The sequence below is a fragment of the Ornithodoros turicata genome, chromosome 2 (genome assembly GCF_037126465.1).
Source record: "Ornithodoros turicata isolate Travis chromosome 2, ASM3712646v1, whole genome shotgun sequence".
NCBI classification, from domain to species: domain Eukaryota; kingdom Metazoa; phylum Arthropoda; class Arachnida; order Ixodida; family Argasidae; genus Ornithodoros; species Ornithodoros turicata.
Genome location: NC_088202.1, coordinates 72,277,805 through 72,298,660, shown reverse-complemented (window position 1 = coordinate 72,298,660; position 20,856 = coordinate 72,277,805). Strand labels below are relative to the sequence as shown.

General features: G+C 47.3%; 1 non-coding gene across 1 annotated transcript; it reads right to left on the bottom strand.

The window, feature by feature from the left end:
* Window positions 1-9,376: 9,376 nt before the first annotated feature.
* Trnaa-ggc (transfer RNA alanine (anticodon GGC)) lies at window positions 9,377-9,449 on the bottom strand. The gene has a single exon. It is a non-coding gene; the product is annotated as a tRNA-Ala (tRNA).
* Between the last annotated feature and the right edge of the window lie 11,407 nt (window positions 9,450-20,856).

Genomic DNA, 20,856 nt, shown 5'->3' with positions numbered 1-20,856 from the left:
CAGTCTCAGCTTCGTCTGTTTTTCTTCAGCTCTTGCTGAGAGTAACGCATATGTTGTTCCAAAGTAGAGAAACAAAAAGCGATGGCGGTTGATCAAGCAAGTTTATTCGTCCTCGCGAACGCTTTAGAAAAAGTTACAGTACATATCTTTTCACGTCTTGTAACAGGCTTCACTGGAGCTTTAGGTGCTTGGACACCAAAGAGCAGTTCAAAAGCCAACCGCAGTTCGCACACCCAATGTGTACAGGTTTACAATTTCCGAAAACAGCTGGGCCATGTGTGTCGTTGTTGCCGATGCCGAGAACAGAAAATGAAATAAAAACAATTTATTGATGATGCGTAACTCTGAACGAAAATCACTGTTATGAATTGGCAGTCGATGTTGATTTCGTATTTGAACACCAAAGCACACTTGTCGCAAACGTTCGTAGATCACTGTGACTGAACGGCTGCGACATGCATGAGGAGAAACCATACCATAACTATTCATATAATTTAATTAGCGGCATATCCGAAACGCACAAGTTACGACAACGCACTGAACTGCAAAACGCCTTTAACGTAATGTACGGAGTGACTCGTAAATGTTGTACGTAATACACTTCACACAATAAACCTGCATTACTTCCTTCGGTAACAAGAAGTAACCAAACTTGTCTTACCGTTGACCTGCGGGACATCGGAAGGACTTCAGACTTCCTCACGTCGCACGAACGATTTCTGCGTCGTTTGGAAATGCATCGATTCCCTACCATGTTCGTCTTTTCGCTGTTGTGATGATCAATTGGATTTGCCATTCCGTTTCCACATTAACTGTTGGCCACAATCGAAATCTGAAGCACTCAAAACTCCATCGAAACTACCCGCTAGCGTTTGCAAGCACAACGGTTGCAGTCCGAGAGAAGACGCTGGGCCGGACAGCCATGATGTCTCCTCCGTCGTTTTTCTTTCTTCTCCGTTCGACCGACCGTTCGGATCCCCGCGCTTCAATCAAATGACTCTCACCCAATCAGCGTGAAGTAAAACTGACGTCAATTCACGGAGACCAATGAGCTTCCAAATATTTACTCATATATCACGCGGCCAATTAGAGATCTTCAGATCGGCTGCGCCGGTGGCGACAATATTTTGGAGGCGGTGCGTTTCGCTAGAGCCGGCGGCTGGTGGGGAGCTCGGACCTTCGTGAAAACACAAAGGAGGGAGAAGACATCTCTCCCATTTTCTTATGATTACGTCACTCGCTCCATCGAAACTTGTGGAGGCTCAGCAGATCTTGAAAAATTGACAGCAATGCACAGCATTCGTAAACAGGATTGAAATTTCGCGTATGGAATCTTTGAGGCACCTTCTTTTCATGGACTAAATAAAAGTAATGCTGTTTTTTGAGCCCGGAGTGACACTTTAACAAGAAGTGAACGCGTTTGTGGGCGAAACCCGCGTTTCTGCACGAGGCCCATGGCAACTTATGGCAGGGTTTGCCGTTGGATCGCACGCAAATCATGTACGATCACAGCGGAGGGACCGCCCTTCGTCTGCTGCAATGCTTATCACATTTCGTACGCGTTTGGCAGTGCGCCAAAGTGTATTAGCTTGTGGTCCACTCGCCTAGCTTTCATCTTACATGTTCTTTCAGGCCTCAGCGGCTATCCCCTCAACGGAGGCGGGCCCCTCAAGTCATTCAGCTCCGGTAAGGTGGGGGGAATACAGGTGTCAGGATTTGACTCTAGACGCAAAGAAAAATCAATCAGGTGTCAGGGAGTGGAGAAAACCTTGAGTTTTCTAGCTGTAATATTGGAAATTGGTAATATTTCGAACACAAAGCCGTTCACGCAGAACAACCGTCCTCAAAATTATTACGCTTCAGAAGACGTTGCCTATAACGTGAACGGGGCTAAATGAACCGTTTCGACAGTATTGTTTATTGTTTTCATCCGCTGTAGCCACAAAACCGTGAGAGATATATTACATGAATCGTCGCACCCCCACCTCAGTTTTATGAAGAACACCTTGTAAAAGGAAGACAAATGACCTTGAGAAAGGAGAAAGAGGACGGCCAAATGATTTGCTCCGAATAATCCCCCCCACGGGTCAAATAGAATCACCGTCCCATGGCCGCACATTCCCCCAGGGCGTCAGTCGTGACGTTGCCCACCTCTGTGAGCCCGACAACGGCGAGCCCTTTCACCAGCACCACCACCGTCCCATGGTAAATGAAATGCTGTGCTCTATATACAGGGTGTTTCCTTTTATCTGCAACAAATTTTCATAAAAAGTGGAGTTGCTTTTACTTTCGCCATTGGATTACTCGACCGGGCTCCTACTAGGAAGCCGTATTTATTCTCAATTAGGGGACTAATTAACAGAGATATTTTGATCAACTTTTTTAATTATTGGCTTTAGGGTGCAGATTGCAATTGTAATTTTAAAGCCTCCGCTTCACACGATGCGCTCAAACCACTGACGAAGCACGAAAGTAATCGATGCGCGCGCCACAGACCTAATTATTTGAGCTCTGCCGTCTGTTGCGCACCTCAAGCGATCGCCAAAAGAGCGACGGTGAGGTCGATATCCCCGCCCTCACTTAGCGTCACAAAAAAACGTGATATTTCACTATCTTTGTTTTGTTTTTTGTTTTTTCCTTGCAATGAGGTTTGGGCTTCACCACTATCAGCGCTTATCGTACCGGGGAAGGGAGAGAGCCGTGATCGGCAGTATGAAATGACTCACACGGCAAGCGACTGCGAACACATGAAAGAACGAAAGGAAGAAGAAAGAAAAACAAAGGAAAGATCGTGAAACATACCGCGATAAGGGTTTGCCAACATCTGCATGAAGTTTTCTGTGACGTTAAGCCAAGGCGGAGATATCGACGTCACCATCGCTCTTTCAGCGATCACTTTCTGTTCCAGCGGACGGCCGAGGTGAAATACTTGGGTCTATAGCACGCGCTGAGATTACTTTAGTGCCTCATCAGTGGTTATAGTGGATAATGTGGTGATCAGGCTTTAATATTGCAATTCTATTGGCCTTAATATTGGCCTTCCCATCTTGCAAGGAAAAAATGGTCAGCACTTGAAGAGAGCTCTTCTTGGAGTGTCTTGACTACGAGACACCTTGCCCGCTGTACAAGTAGCAAGCTCGGTGTCTGTCGGCAACTTGTCGCAACAAGTCGTAACAACAAGTCGTAACAGAAAGAGATACACGAGTCAAGATAATTGATTCAAAACCTTGTTTTGCGACAGGGGTACTCCAGCGAAGTTTTTTTCCGGCGACCACAATGTGGTATGCTTTTCCTCAAGATTGTTGTCGAAGTGTTCTCCTCAGAACTCCTGTCAAAGTGGTGCGTCCTACTGTTGTCTTCAAATCTTGTTACATTCTCTGTTCTTTTCAGTGATGCCGTGTGGATTGTGTGGTATATCAAATTGAGAGGTGTGCATGGATGCATGAGGCACAGCATCTCGGAGGACTACATGGATGTATGAAGCACAGCCGTTCAGAGGACTACATTGATGCATGAAGCACAGCAGTTCAGAGTCCTTCACCACTAAAGGTCAGTCGATTATTACTCTATACACTATGGTTGCGTGTGTGCATACATTGTGTGCCCTCGCGGAACAATGTTTTGTGTGAGGTGTGTTCTTACAAATATCATTATGCGACAGTGTGTGTGCTGCATTGTGTAACAGATGTGACGCATCCTTATATATATATATGTCATTCTGTAGTAATTGCAATATTTTGTGTAGGAAAGAACTGATGTTCTGAGGCTGGAACAAGATAGAGGGGACAAATACATACAAAGCCTCAATTTGCCTAAGAAATTAACGATGTAAGATGAAAGCCACTGAAAAGGTTAGCCAGCTGTACGACTCGAACCCACATCTTCTGGATTGCCGGTCCAGGGCTCTGCCAATTGAGCTAAACTAACACGCCTTCTCAGCGACTTCCACGGTGCGTCATCTGAAGAGACAAACCAGCCACTCTCTCTCACTCATCCTCCTTTCACTATTACATTTTTGCTCACTCATATACACATTCATACGACGGGATTGACGCAGGCGGCAACTGTTGAACATGAAAGAACTGATGTTCTGAGGCTGGAACAACATAGAAGGGACAAATACATACATAGCCTCGATTTGCCTAAGAAATTAACGATGAAAGATGAAAGCCACTGAAAAGGTTAGCCAGCTGTAGGACTCGAACCCACATCTTCTGGATTGCCGGTCCAGGGCTCTACCAATTGAGCTAAACTAACACGCCTTCTCAGCGACTTCCAGGGTCCGTCATCTGAAGGGACAAACCAGCCACTCTCTCTCACTCATCCTCCTTTCACGCTTACATTTTTGCTCACTCATACACACATTCATACGACGACTATTCTCTAGAGAGCTGGCCTAGGATTTTCCCTCTCCCTCGCGCGCCCCGCCCACCCAGAGCGCGCCAATGGGAGGACGCGTGGGCGGAGTCGACTTTCATTGCCATCTGGGGGCAGAGGTTCGAACGTAGACGGAGACGTGCTTTTCGCGATGCTCGTCCACTGGGTCGTTCCATTCACCATGGCCCTGAGTTGGCCCGTGTTCCAGAGATGGCGCTGCTCGATCTGTGAACCCAGAGCCTGTGTGAACCTAGGGACGCGCGTTCCTTGGGACCACGAAAATGGTCGGCGATAAGTACTGTGTCTGAGCGATGCTCGCGTTTGTTTGTTTGTTTGTTTGTTTGTTTTTGCTTTTAATGAACGTTTTATGATGGCTTGCTTTTGCTTTTAATAAACGTTTCATGATCGGCGTCCCTGAGCGATGGCCGCGTTTGTTTGTTTGTTTGTTTTTGCTTTTAATTAACGTTTTATGATGGCTTGTTTTTCCTTTTAATAAACGTTTCATGATCGGCGTCCCTGAGCGATGGCCGCGTTTTTCTTTGTTTTTGCTTTTAATGAACGTTTTATGATGGCTTGTTTTTGCTTTTAATAAACGCTTCATGAACGGCGTTTCTGAGCGATGCCCGCGTTTGTTTGTTTTTGCTTTTAAAGAACGTTTTATGATGGCTTGTTTTTGCTTTTAATAAACGCTTCATGATCGGCGTCTCTGAGCGATGCCCGCGTTTGTTCGTTTTTGCTTTTAATGAACGTTTTATGATGGCTTGCTTTTGCTTTTAATAAACGCTTCATGATCGGCGTCTCTGAGCGATGCCCGCGTTTGTTTGCTTTATTAAACATATGGAACACGCGTTGTTAGAATGATCTTGATAAGACGTCCGCGGAATCGTTGCGCCCGTGTTTGGTTGATAATAGGGCGTTCTTTGGCGTGTGCCTTCCCTTTTATTGAGCATGTCATGCGATTCGTGTGCGATGCGCTCAGAGACGCCGATCATGAAGCGTTTATTAAAAGCGAAAGCATTCATTGAAAGCGTTCATTGAAAGCAAAAACAAACAACGCGGGCATCGCTCAGAGACGCCGATCATGAAGCGTTTATTAAAAGCAAGAACAAACAAACAAACGCGGGCATCGCTCAGAGACGCCGATCATGAAGCGTTTATTAAAAGCAAAAGCAAGCCATCATAAAACGTTCATTCAAAGCAAAAACAAACAAACGCGAGCATCGCTCAGACACAGTACTTATCGCCGACCATTTTCGTCGTCCGTCCCTAGGCTCACAGATCGAGCAGCGCCATCTCTGGAACACGGGCCAACTCAGGGCCATGGTGAATGAACGACCCAGTGGACGTAGCATCGCGAAAAGCACGTCTCCGTCTACGTTGGAACCTCTGCCCCCAGATGGCAATGAAAGTCGACTCCGCCCACGCGTCCTCCCATTGGCGCGCTCCGGGTGGGCGGGGCGCGCGAGGGATAGGGATAGGGATGGTCCTAGGCCAACTCTCTAGAGAATAGTCCGATGGTGTTGTCAGAAATTTGGGGTGGTGAAGGGCCGAATTGCTCCGAACTTGATGTTCATAGTTCGGGTCACCAAATGCAGAGGACGATGGTATTCCTCTACATGAGCCCCGACCGGCGATGATGGTATGCCACGGAGAGGCGATGACGGTGGCCTATCTCCATGGCCGCGCCGGTGGAACTGAGGCGGGTGCTCCAGGCGCGTGGCCATCTTCGTCGTTGTCCACGGCCCGCTACAAACGCATACGCGGGATCCTACGGCGCATGCTCCAGCGGTTCCGTGACACGTCACAATGACGTGTCTCGGACTCTGCCGTGGTTCCGTCGAGTCGCTCGCTATTCTCCGCGCGGCAGAGCTCGCCACGGCGCGGCGCCAGCTGTACTCCTTTCGCCGCCCCGTTTAAATTAGCTCCCGGGACTACTCCTAACATGACGAAGGTAAAATTTTTGTTCTAGATTGAGAAAATGTTTTCTTTCTGGTGAATAGCTACTTTGTTGTAGCTTTTTTTTTTCGGGGCCACCGCCATCTTTTGTTAGATGAAAACGGAAACAATAAGAAAAAACGTGAAAAGATCGTTTCATAGTTTCTTTAATGTAACCGACGGAGAACCTGATGCTCCCAATGGTGTTCTCGGTGCACGCTGATGTTGACAAGAAGAGCGAATTGTTACACGTTACCCGAGGGGGGGGGGCAGAGTTGACGCGCCATCTCGTTCTTGTTGCAAAACAATTCACGCGATTACAAATGCTTGTGAATAATTCCTCTAAGGTAGAAGTGCCGTGGCAGCTTTCTATTGCCGTTCCTATACTTGAAGCTATCGTTCTTGGAATCCCTGTAGCATTGCACTACACGTAACTGAAAGGGTTTCTGACAACAACCAGCAGATTAATCAGTCTGTTTTGAAACGTCGAAGCGAGGTGTTGTCGGCCGCGTATGAGAAGCTATTCGCGCATTGTCATCATTATTCTAGTCGTTTTTTGGGGGGGAGCTGTGTAACTGATGCGTGATGTATGGTTTCGTGCGTGCCATGCATACACATTCTTCATCCGCTTTTACTCCTGTTCGGAGGAATTATAAGCCCTGATGGCGGGAACATTTCAGGTGTTTCACGAACAACGGGGTTCAGAAGCGGTTGTCGTTATGGAAAAACTTTCTGTTTGGTAAACATCCTTCAGACATCGGCCGAGAGCTGACTACCCATTCACATGCAGTCATGAATTCAATAAAACTCCTAACTTTTAAATTTTACTCGGGACGATTTCGACAACCGCACCGTAGCGAATGGGACCTTCAGCAAAAAAATAAATAGAATAAAAAAGTTATTCCAGAAAAAAAAAACTCGTCTTACACGTAATGATTTTTTCAAGTAATTTACGGTTTACAATTTCGGTTTCGCTCTATCGCTGAGCTATCGGGCTCTCAATTCCGTGTTCATGCGCATGGTTCTCACACGGTGTTGTGGTGGTTCTCACACGCAGGATAACATCCCCAAGAGATGCTTAGGTATTCCTTCTCGGTACACAGCGCCCGGAGCTGCCGTTTGGTAGGCGAGATAGCGTTTTCTTTTTCTATTTTCGTCATGAACGAAGGCACCACGAGCGTTGTGTACCAATTCAAGTTAGCGTGCTTGAATACTGGCTACCTCTCATCTTCCTCTCATAGAGGGAGCGACAATTCGGGCACCGTAATTCAAGTAACTGCTTCGGCTAATTCTCGTTGCTTATGCTGTGCTGTGTACCAGTCAGGTAGCGAACGAACACCGAAGCGTCTCTTCCGTCACCCCCCAGTGTGTGTGAGCGTGAGCGTGGCCATGATCGTTGGCATGAAAACATGGCATGCTATGAATATGCCTTAAGTTTTCATGTGCTTTTTTGGGGTGCATCAAGTGTTGTTTGCTTCCACAGGAGCAGGCTATACCATTCTAAACAAATGTTATCCTTTCATAACCTAAAAAAAAGAAAAGAAATAAGCCTTAGATAAATAAGACTTAGTACTTAGGTGTTACGTCATTTCGCCGGCAGGAGCGACGGTTACATAGAAATCGTCCATTGTCTAGAGCATTGCGGATGTAACAGCATGTGCTAGACCTGCTACTATGCATTTCGACTTCTGAAAATGTTCTAAGTACGACATGCTGCATTTGTAGGGCGCGCAACGGACAAAGCTGCCAGGGGCACCCCGTGTTTTGCTGAGGTACTGACAGTTCACTTGAGGAATGAGCCTGATATCAGCAGTGAAGTGACTATACAGGTACAGTTCCCTTACCTTGGGGTGATTGTTTCATGAAATGTTTATTGTTGCCCGTTTTGTAAAAATATAAGGTTAAAATTCATCCATATTAGTGCTGAATCAGATGCATGCTGATAGAAATAAGCAGCAGAGTATTTGTGGTGAGTTTCACAAATTTTACGAAGTGATGAAATGTCATTTTGCTAGTGAAAGTAATATATAATCGTTCCTTGTGTTCCTTTAGCGTCCGAAATGTATAGTGCAGTAGTGCAGAAACTGTACTTTCGGAGCTATGACGTAACTATATCGACACGCGCCACTACACTGGGAGCGCTAGACATTGGGAGCAGTACGTAGGTAGCACTGAGATACCTAGCCAGACGCTGGGAGCACTAGGTGCTGGGAGCAATCACGTAATTCTAGCTACACGTTGCTCTATACTGGGATCAGTGCGTAGTTAGCAATGACATACCTAGCCAGACGTTGCTAGCAGGACGCTGAGAGCATGCAGTACGTAGTTAGCACTGAGATACCCAGCCAGACGCTGGGAGCAATCACGTAATTCTTGCTACACGTTGCCCTACACTGGGAGCATTAGACACTGGGAGCAGTACGTAGTTAGCAAATGACATACCTAGCCAGACGTTGTTAGCAGGACGCTGGGAGCTCTCCAGACGTTGCTCTACACTGGGAGCACTAGACGCTGGGAGCAGTACGTATTTAGTAGTCAATAACTAGCCAGACGCCGTTAGCAGTACGCTGAGAGCAAGATAGCCCAGACCAATCTCGCGCCGGCCCCGCCCCGGCTCATGCAAGTGATTGATAACCAAACATATGTCGTGTTTTTATATTTTATTTGAATCAGTTTGATTCTGCGTCACCTGCAACACACAAAATATGAAAGATGATGAAAGATGAAACCCACTGAAAAGGTTAGCCAGCTGTAGGACTCGAACCAACATTTTCTGGATTGACGGTCCAGGGCTCTACCAATTGAGCTAAACTAACACGCCTTTTCAGCGACTTCCAGGGTGCGTCATCTGAAGGGACCAAACCAGCCACTCTCTCTCTCACTCATACTCCTTTCACTCTTACATTTTTGCTCACTCATACGATGGGATCGACGCAGGCGGCAACTGTTGAACATGAAAGAACTGATGTTCTGAGCCTGGAACAACATAGAAGGGACAAATACATACAAAGCCTCAATTTGCCTAAGAAATTAACGATGAAAGGTGTAAGCCACTGAAAAGGTTAGCCAGCTGTAGGACTCGAACCCACATCTACTGGATTGCCAGTCCAGTGCTCTACCAATTGAGCTAAACTAACACGCCTTCCCAGCTTTCATCTTTCATCGTTAATTTCTTAGGCAAATTGAGGCTTTGTATGTATTTGGACTATTCTCTAGAGAGTTGGCCTAGGACCATCCCTATCCCTATCCCTATCCCTCGCGCGCCCCGCCCACCCGGAGCGCGCCAATGGGAGGACGCGTGGGCGGAGTCGACTTTCATTGCCATCTGGGGGCAGAGGTTCGAACGTAGACGGAGACGTGCTTTTCGCGATGCTACGTCCACTGGGTCGTTCATTCACCATGGCCCTGAGTTGGCCCGTGTTCCAGAGATGGCGCTGCTCGATCTGTGAGCCTAGGGACGGACCACGAAAATGGTCGGCGATAAGTACTGTGTCTGAGCGATGCTCGCGTTTGTTTGTTTTTGCTTTGAATGAACGTTTTATGATGGCTTGCTTTTGCTTTTAATAAACGCTTCATGATCGGCGTCTCTGAGCGATGCCCGCGTTTGTTTGTTTGTTCTTGCTTTTAATAAACGCTTCATGATCGGCGTCTCTGAGCGATGCCCGCGTTCTTTGTTTTTGCTTTCAATGAACGCTTTCAATGAATGCTTTCGCTTTTAATAAACGCTTCATGATCGGCGTCTCTGAGCGCATCGCACACGAATCGCATGACATGCTCAATAAAAGGGAAGGCACACGCCAAAGAACGCCCTATTATCAACCAAACACGGGCGCAACGATTCCGCGGACGTCTTATCAAGATCATTCTAACAACGCGTGTTCCATATGTTTAATAAAGCAAACAAACGCGGGCATCGCTCAGAGACGCCGATCATGAAGCGTTTATTAAAAGCAAAAGCAAGCCATCATAAAACATTCATTAAAAGCAAAAACGAACAAACGCGGGCATCGCTCAGAGACGCCGATCATGAAGCGTTTATTAAAAGCAAAAACAAGCCATCATAAAACGTTCTTTAAAAGCAAAAACAAACAAACGCGGGCATCGCTCAGAAACGCCGTTCATGAAGCGTTTATTAAAAGCAAAAACAAGCCATCATAAAACGTTCATTAAAAGCAAAAACGAAGAAAAACGCGGCCATCGCTCAGGGACGCCGATCATGAAACGTTTATTAAAAGGAAAAACAAGCCATCATAAAACGTTAATTAAAAGCAAAAACAAACAAACAAACAAACGCGGCCATCGCTCAGGGACGCCGATCATGAAACGTTTATTAAAAGCAAAAGCAAGCCATCATAAAACGTTCATTAAAAGCAAAAACAAACAAACAAACAAACAAACAAACGCGAGCATCGCTCAGACACAGTACTTATCGCCGACCATTTTCGTGGTCCCAAGGAACGCGCGTCCCTAGGTTCACACAGGCTCTGGGTTCACAGATCGAGCAGCGCCATCTCTGGAACACGGGCCAACTCAGGGCCATGGTGAATGGAACGACCCAGTGGACGAGCATCGCGAAAAGCACGTCTCCGTCTACGTTCGAACCTCTGCCCCCAGATGGCAATGAAAGTCGACTCCGCCCACGCGTCCTCCCATTGGCGCGCTCTGGGTGGGCGGGGCGCGCGAGGGAGAGGGAAAATCCTAGGCCAGCTCTCTAGAGAATAGTCCACCATCGACTAGCATACCACGGCACGCTCTCCCTGGAAGCCTCCGACTCATCACGACGACATCCCTCGACCGCTGCCTGCCTCTCGATCAACACGCTGACTGCTCCCGTCCCGCTTCCGTCCACGCTACCGACCCGATAGACCGACCCGCAACTACCCAACGACCCGACCGCTCGCTGTTCATCCCATCCGCCCATCGACCATTGCTTCACGACTTCCAGGGACCGACCTGCGCTGTCCATAGCCCCCGGCACACTCACCACCCTCTTCATTTCTGCATCTCAACTCGCACCCACTGCCGGCCGCGACACCTGAGCAACATGCTCGCCTGCCGGTTTCGGCAGTCGCGGCAGCCGACGCCACGGCACGCATCAGCCGGCGTCTCGGCAGTCCTCACGGCTACGCAGCCTCACCTGGCGGCACTTCCTGGGACCCTACGAGCTCTCGCTCCCGTGCCGGTTGCGGCACCCCAGGCCACGACTCCAACGCCAGATCACGACTTCGACGTCGTCAACGTTCATCTCTGGCAAGCCTCATCTCGGCCGCTCCCGCCCCACTCATCAACCTCTGCCTGCAACGTGTGCTGTGCCGCCCGTGGACATGTCCAGCAGTGCGCGTAATCCACGGTCACTCTTGCTCTCTCCCTCCGGTATAGACGTGATTCTTGGATCTTTCTTATCGCCGCTCCGCGTCTGAGGGGGGGGGGGATCACTGTAGCGGGCCGTGGACAACGACGAAGATGGCCACGCGCCTGGAGCACCCGCCTCAGTTCCACCGGCGCGGCCATGGAGATAGGCCACCGTCATCGCCTCTCCGTGGCATACCATCATCGCCGGTCGGGGCTCATGTAGAGGAATACCATCGTCCTCTGCACGTTCATCGCGAGCGGATATCTCCATGACGCCAGCTTCCGTACGTTGGTCGCATCGTCTGGTTTTCGCCGACACGCCGAGACGATGTTGCATGCTTGGGTGCCCTAATTCACATTAATATTCGCGGGGCATCCAATGTCATACTTCCCAGTTACGAGACGGACAGCTTCTGATGGCACAAAGCAATCGGACGGCCGGAATGGAAAGATGGCGGTGCCATCGACTGCTCGTGTTTGAAGTGAACATTTTCATGCTTGCGGTTACCAAGGGGACGCTGAATCTCTTCAACGAACTGGATACTGAGCTCAGTGTCGTTTGAAACAAGGTGTAATGCAATCACAATACCTGTCCACAGCGGGGAAAAAACATTAACCTAAACGGCGCAAAAGTGTGAGTACTTTTTTCGTTATTGGGGCTAACAAGCCAATCTCTCAGTGCGTGTGACCCAAATGCTTATCACAGATTTCACGATTCTGTAAAAGGGGTAATTCTCATCTGCGCGACGAGAGAGTGAAAAAACGACAAAATGGAATTTACCAAACCCTTAGGTGGTGCACTATTGATAAAAACAGACTTTGCTTTGCAGTATCTTAGAAACAATACCTTTACATAATATTTATGTAATGTATTGAACATATGTGTTCATTCCTTTTTCTTCACTCATCTGCTTTCATGTTTACAGGGAGCCTGAAGCCCCAGAGGTGAGACATCATCATCACTGCAACCCACTATTCGGAGCAGACAAATGCTGTGCAGCCTCCTTCCAGATTCCTCTTTGCAGCATTGTCTTGCCTACCATTCAGGCTAGCTCTGTATATTGTTCAAAAGCGTTTTTTTTTTCACCTCCCAGTTTACGTTATCAATGGTCACAAATACGATGTTGAGGAGGACATTTTCTTGTTGACGGTTGAATAAGCTAGGTTGCTCTTAAGAGGTGCAGCCTTTTGTTCCTTATCTTATAACCCTTACTCACGTGGACCATGTCCATTTGCATTCATCAGAAGTGGAGGTGCATACTGTGTTAGCCTTTTCCTTCTCTCAAATCAGGGCAGCACAAGTATTGGCAACTCCAACAACCACAGAGGGCGCTGCTACTTTTCAAAATGGCGTCCGAAAACAGGTCCGTCGGCACCCTCACGCTTTCTGCGATAATGAAGTTCCTCGGTTGTACGGCCGAGTCGCGTTGTTTTGTTGAGGGTGAACGTTTGCTGGCAGCAAAACACCTCATCCTTGCTGGCATCACGCAAAATGAAGTTCGTGATGTAAAATGCGTCGGACTTCGCCTGCAAACTTCGGGCATATGCAAGCAGCCGCATACCGTGGAAGCCGTGTTCTCGATTCACGCGGCAGTGAAACTCCACAGGTCATTAAGTGTTTCTGTTATTGCTCAGCTAGTCAGTCAGAAAAGTGTAAACACGTCGCCGCATTACTGCTTCATTGCTACCAGTAAGTAAAGTTTACCAGCTCCCGTGGCATAGTGGTTAGGATGATCGCTTTCCACGCCGAGACTGGGAGATGACATCGGTTCGAATCCTGTCACCGGCTGTGCTGTCTGAGGTTTCAACGGTGTTGGGATAGCATCGTTGAACCAACTAAGCTCCACTGATGTGGAGTGCGCGTGGGCACCCACGATATTTGCACACTGAACGAAGTGTGTAAGTAAAACTTACGTGGCAAGATGTAATTTTTATCAGGAAAGTGTTTAGGGCAGACAAGCATCGTTCTGGTGACGGTTTTCCCAATGCGAAGGCGATGTGTTTATGCTTTGCGGTGATTTGTTCGATGCTGTGTCTGGTCGGGGTGACTTTCGATCGTTACCGTGTGGGAAGTGGTGGAAAGATACTGATTTAGCTTTCCGTCTGGCAGATAGACACTGCGGTACGCTACCGAATTCCTTCAACACGCTTTTTCTGTTATGTGGACACATGCCGCACGCAAAACACGCGCAATGTCTTCCGTACCATCGAAGGGTGCCTGTTTACTACGTCGGGACCTGTTTTCAGCAGTTCTGAACTTGAGCGCTAGGTGGCGTCCGTCTTGCTGGAGTTGCCAATATGGAAGCTAAAGTCTCTCACCGGGGTAACATGCCAGAACAACTCCAGTAAATGCTCCGCAGCTCACCTCTCAAATAAAGAAGCCTACGTTTGATGCATGATGTCGTCGGGAGATTTTGTTCCTACTACAACCCTTTGTGCTTTGTTTTACACTACCAAAAATTACCCTACCAACCATTACTAATGAGTGCTGTACTTACAGTTCAACTTGCTCTGGGCATCCTGTAATGCCTGTGCAGCGACTTCACGTTACATATAGTTGGTGGACATCACCCCTTTTCGCTGATAACATTGGTACCATACAGTTGCTGGATGAGCTGTGTGGCAGCGTAAATTAGAATACATCCTGTGCTTGTATATCCACAAAAATTGCGCATGTGCAAGATATAATGTGTATATGTAGATGTATAGCTAGTGGTGCTAAAAATTCCTATCCTGCATGTGTCTGCTATTGCTGAATATATCTACTTTCATGAAACACTGTATCAGTAGCATGTTCATAGTGTGGCTGATCACCAATTGTTTATTTGTTTCTTAGAGCCCTTTGATCCGGGTTCCACACGCATAAGGTTGTATGCCAGGTTTTAATGTTATAAATCACAGCACTTAGCGGTTTCAGTTATTAGCTCTTATGTATTTTAGTTATTACACTATTTGAGGTACACGCCGGTATTTCAGCTGTTTGAGCATATTGTGCGCTCCTCCTTGACACATATGCAAGTGAGCCCACATCTTCGGTGGATCTTGCACAGCTGAGGACACTCTGTCCAGGTGGCGAATCGTAAAGTTCTTTTACGAAAAAAGCAGGTTTTTGCCAGTAGACAAAAAGGATTGCATTTGAAATTCTACCAATTACTTCTCTTTCTTTTTCTTGTATGGGAAAATAGGGCATGTTTTGTAACTACCGCGGTTTTTACCTCATTTTAGGTACCTCAACTGATGACTTCTAGCCTATGTAACACCATAGTATAAGGTGGCAACGAAGCAGCCGAGCTGGTATCGTATCGTTTGCTTGGGTCGCTCAATCTCGGGGGTTGATTATGGATGTATTACATAGTATTGTAAACCTGGTTGAACAATAACTGTGTTAAACAACAAACAGTTATCAGAAATAAATACGATGTGCATAATACTCTTGTTTTCTGTACTGAACTCTAAATTCCGATTATGTGCTTATGAAAAGCTCACCTGCGCTACAGTTAAGTTTCTGTAGGCATGGTTGTTGCTAATGCTAAGTGTTCACATTTACGACGTGCTGAACACTGCATACCTCATAAAACACAAATTCTTAGGCAAACGATGAGTCCGTGACGCAAGGAAATACGGCCAGCCCGTCATGCACGAAATGCAGAGTAAATCTGAATCGCTTGAAAGGCGAAGCTGCTTGAAGAACACAAGTTAAAACAAGGTAAAACAATACATTTTGCCATCCAGTCTTTTACATTCATAATGCGTAAAAACAAATCGAGCAACAACTGGGGACAGCTTCCCAAGATCACAGACGCACTTTACAACGCACTTGCTTTGTTGTCCGATTGCCAATACGTAAACATAATTGCAACGCCAGGCAACCGCTAGACACTTTCCATCGATGACGGCGATACAACGTTGCGGTGAATCGCTACAGGTTCACGTATCTCGGCAGCAAAAACCTCATAGCCACGGAGGTGGGTGCTTGCGTTCCTTGTTGTGAACGGTCGCCGAGCAGAAGACGGTTACATTCGGCCACAAAGTACAGCTCACATTAAAGCCCTGCACCTTGAGCTTTTTGACATCCACATCCGCGCACAACACATCCGCATCCGGTCCATATCCGCAACAGCGACCAACTTCTACATTCGCATCCGACCCGCAAAATCCGCGTCTCCCTCGGGACACAGAGATGGTTCAGTTTCTGGGCTCCATATATCTAGCCAATTTACCTGGAAATAAACTTTATTACCAGCACAGAAAAAAAAAAAAGAAAAATGATAACGAAAACTGCTGTCACCGAACTTCGTCCACACGGGTGACTTCCTCTCTCGTTTCGTGAAAACACATGGCTTGGCTTGGCTTGTGTAGCAAGGCCAGGTACTGGGCGTCCATGATGCCACCAAAGGATACACGGCACCAAACACAGATTTTGCAACAAACGGAGTAGGTAGGGTTTATTGCGAGTGGAACACAAGATCGGCACCGAACGCGCACCTGGACTCGAGACGCCAGAGGTCAGAGGTAGCGCAATCTCACTGTTTATCGATCCGCCGCCGATCCGCTCCATTAACAACGGCATCCTATTCGCTCCTAATCCGGCGGCACCCGAATCCGCAGATCACATCAAGCGTTCATATTTCATCCGAACCCGCAAGTTCCTGCAGATATCCGCTTACATCCGCGGATGGTGCAGGGCTTTACCTCATGTCATACCTGCCAGCGCGAGTGCTGCAAACGATTCACACAAAAAAGCAGTTCATTATTGCGTGTTATCCGAACGCCTGCAACGATGAGAAAGAAATGCCTTAGCACCAGAGACCTTGCGACCTTGTGGGTGCGACATACAGGCGCCACATTCACAGCTGGCGGGCGTTGCTTGGCATTGCTCAACACCGGTGACGTAACGGGGGACAGCAGCACAGCACGCATAGTTGCTCGATCTACAGGAGAATGCCCGTGGGACAGGAGGAATGCGGAAGAGAAACTTGAAGCGCGCGCGTCTCATAGTGTGGAGTAATTTCGCCCGGAAAAATTTCTAGCATATTAGTTTCTCGACAGGAAAAACTGTTTGCAGCAAAAAAAAAAAAAAAAAAAGGGGGGATCGGGAAATTTTATAGAGTCCTTAAGAATCCTGTTGTTTACATCAGACGATGTGGATTTCACTTGTCGTTCGGGTAGGCTCCTGTGATGTCATGTGATGATGTTCTGAGGACACCAGAGCACGCACTAGGCTTATCTGACGTTACTTCAGAATGTTCCGAAGGTACCAGGTGGCACATCAGGCTTTTACAGCGATAGATGTAAAGTGGAGGTATAAAGGGGGATGGGAGATTCTGGAGTCGGCGAAAGAGTGTCTGAAGCATCCAGAAAAGCGCTTCCGCCCGCGCCTCATAGAGGGCGCCACGGTCCCACGTTGTACAGTGTCGTTGTAATGTCGAGAGCCGGCTACTCCAGATCACTTAGGAAGACACAAATGGCTATCTACAATAAAACCAAACACAGTGACAAAGACACTCAGTCAGTCACTCACACACCCTTCGACCTGTCGACCCTTTCATGCGTCTTTTTGTATAGTTCGGAGACTGTTGCGTGGGCGCGAGATCTACGAAGCCATTTACTCATACAATCTTGCAAAGCACGCGTAGTAGAACGGAAGAAAATCAACGAAGCGGTGGAGAAATGTTATGGGAAGAGTCTCAGCAACAACAGTAGCAGATAAACACACTCGTCATTTGGGTGGTTCTTCCGCCACACTCTGTGGAAAAGATTTTTTTTTAAATTCCGTGTTAGCGTTGCGAAGCAGCTGTGGCTATGAGTGGCGTATCAATGGTGACATATATGGAGAGACGACAGCAAGAAGGAGTGGGGGACAGGGGGGGGGGGTTAGTATGCGTTATGGGCCAACTGGATAAGAATGTCAGATTAATTCTGCTACACGCAACACGTTCCCTGTAAACAGGCAGGTTGTATTCCATTAAAGTAGTTCCTGATATCTTTAAAATAAATACATAGATAAAGGATACGTGTACGAACGTCTGCAAACGAAAGCTGCAAGAGCACTGATGCGAGCGAGTTGGATTGGATCAAACGTAGACAAGGTGCGGAAACGCTACACAGACAACCGCTTTGTATGCTTTGTGAGCTGCACATTGCGAGTTAGCACACACACTTCCGTCTATACCCGATGTGTGCCCTATATGGTCGGTGAGCCATGTTCTTCACCGTGCAAATGCAACGTTGCAACCTGGCAGCTTTGCAACTTTTTGACTCTAGAATCGTTTTTCTAAGAGGCGAGGAGACGTTGCACCCCGGGCTGCTTCGTCCAACCACCTGTAACTCCCGTCCTTAACTGTGACCTTAAAGTGACCTTAACTGAGCAAATTTCGGAATTGCATTCGCAAAACCAATGATCACAAAGCAGAAATGAAAAAGAAATGGAACGCATGTCATAAAAGAATGCGCGCGGTGATACGAGCCGCGTCCCATGGTGCTTCCCTAACTGCAGCGCTCTCCATGGCGCTGCAATCCAGCGAGTATTCATCTGCCCATGCATAGCGCATGCGCAGACGTGCGGATTCTTTCCTCTTTGCCGACGCAACCGTAATGTCTCAGGCGGACACGACAGCTATCGCTGTTCGTGAAATATAGCGCAAAGGATTCGCCATATTATTTTTATGTTACAACAGGGTTCCTATTCAAAACGCGAGTGTTCCTGTGTCGTGTTTTTCTTTTTTTTTCTTTCTTTTTCTGCAGAGGAATGTTGACACAGTTCCCTGCGAAGTCTCCGCAGAGCGCGTAATTCACCCGATAAACCCGATGCCGCCGGACTGGTAGCAACACCCCATCCACCAACCAGACAGCAAAGTAAAATGCTCACCTCCTGAGTGGAAGCGACAAAACCGCATCTGAATGTTGTACTGCTGCGTAGGGGACCTTTCCGTGTGTTGCGTGTCCTTATAGATTTCCTTTCCTTCTTTTATTTGGGCATCTTGCCCTTTGTACCCTTTCCTGCGGACAGACCGCCCTTCCTCAAGCGTCACGTCAAATCGTGTGAAGTGTAATAGATAGGTCAGCGTGCAATCAATTTGAGTGCCCCATAATGTGGGTGGAATGTGTGTGGGTTATATGTAAGCATTCTCCTATAGAACTCGGGAAAAGACAGAAGCCATTGATGTTGACTGCTTGCTGTGAATAATAAAACCACCGTACAGTCGCATAGCTGGAGGGAGTGCTGGGTGGTTGCGCAAAGCAGTGAGTACACAAAGGTTACTAAGCTTTCCAACAGCGTGCAGCTCTAGCATTAGACAGCAGTAATGGATTATTTGGTGTTCTCCTGGATAATATATTTCAGCAATACTGTTATGCGTAATCAGTCGAAAGAGGAATACGGATTCTGGCGCTTTACTCAGCATTGCAACCAAGAAGGACATTTATCAATTCATTATAAGTGATTGCGCTTCCAGTTTTACTGGAAGGTGTACCACTAGCTTCTCTCCCATACCACCTATATGGTTATGTGTATCAGTAGACTTAAAGTAAACTCACCTATAAACATATCCCCCTAGGATGATGCGCTGCCATTTATTTATTTTTGTTAATATTGATATTTATTAATTAATATTTAATTATCATAATTAATATATAATTAATTTCTATTTATTTATTTAATATATTATTACATATTTTGTTTACTTCTAAATGCTGATCAGTCTTCACACTGTAAGAGCAGTCAGAGACATAAAGAAGAGTGCAAAGGGATGGCCTTGAAAAAATTAATGCAGCGACGCTGCGGGCGTCTCATAGAGCTAAGCCCGAAACGCATGGGACGCGCACACAGCGAGTGACCCGCGCCGATGTTGCTATATTCATCGACCACAAATGTCAGAATGTGCCGATGCTGTTGTTTCCTATGGTTTCTGCGTTCACTCATTTCAGATGTCGTTCAAATGTAGGAGTAAATTAAGTGTGGTGGATAGTGTCCCAAAAATTTATGCGAGCTACCCATACGCAACCATGACTACCGCACGGCGGACATCGTTCTGTCGACTCCTCGGAAAACGCGCGCGAGTATCTGTAGTCGACAGATTCTGGCGTACACCGTCCGTGCACGTTGAAAATCTGTTTTTCCATGGCGAGTTAACTCTGTCAACTCACCTTCCCAAGGTCGGCAGGGATGGGTAAGACTGAACACGACGTCACGCATGCTGTATCTCCTCTTTTGCGGGGAACTCGGAAACGAAACTACGCAAACGTTTCGTCGATACAACCAGAGCTGGGAATAACCAATCCCCTCAGGAGCACCATGTCGCCATTCAGCAACGATACGAGAAATCAACGTTGAAATAACGTTGCAAGGTATACGACTGCATTGTAGAACCTATGCTAACATTCACTGTAGAATCTACATCAATCAATCAAGAATGTGCATAGAAAATGACAGCGCGAATTCGTATAGAATCAACAGTCGTTATGTGTCACAATTTCTACGTTGTTCACGGTTACCTTTACGTTGATACAACATTGCCTAAGTGTCATCGGATATCCTTTCTTCTACGTTTTCTTTTGCTTAACCTTACTAATATATTCTCTATGGGTGCATGATATGTATTAGCGACACACTAAATATTAAGTGGGCAGCAAAACAAAATACTCACGGTGTAAAAGTGAATACTCAAGAAAACCTCGGAGGATGTCACTAGCATACGTATATCTGAACATGGTACAGGGTTTTTAGTGTGCCTACGTACCTGTACCACATAGTTTGTTGTCGATCTGCTCCAAAGCTCTCGTGGGGAAATCTTTCCACGTGCAGAAATCGGACAAGCAGAAATCTCTTGTTTTGCTTCCGCAAGTTCGAGAGCCCTGCTCGCGTCTGAGTCAAAATGATAAGGGTGACGTTTCTATATTGTATTAGATTGTAGAGGAGGTGGTGTTCCCCTACATGAGTCCTGACCGGCGATGGTGGAATGTTCCAGCGGGCAGATGGACGTGGCCTCACGCTAGGACGGTGCCGGTAGAACTGCCGTGCCAGCGCCGTAGCGCGTGGCAGCAGAGTCATCGTCATCGTCGTCCACGGGCCGCCACATCACTCCCCCCCTCAGACGCGGAGCGGTGCATGCGGTTGAGGTTCGCGTCGATACCACGAAGAGGAGAATGATGACGGGTCGTAGATGGTGGACGGATGGGCGTACGGCTCGTGCT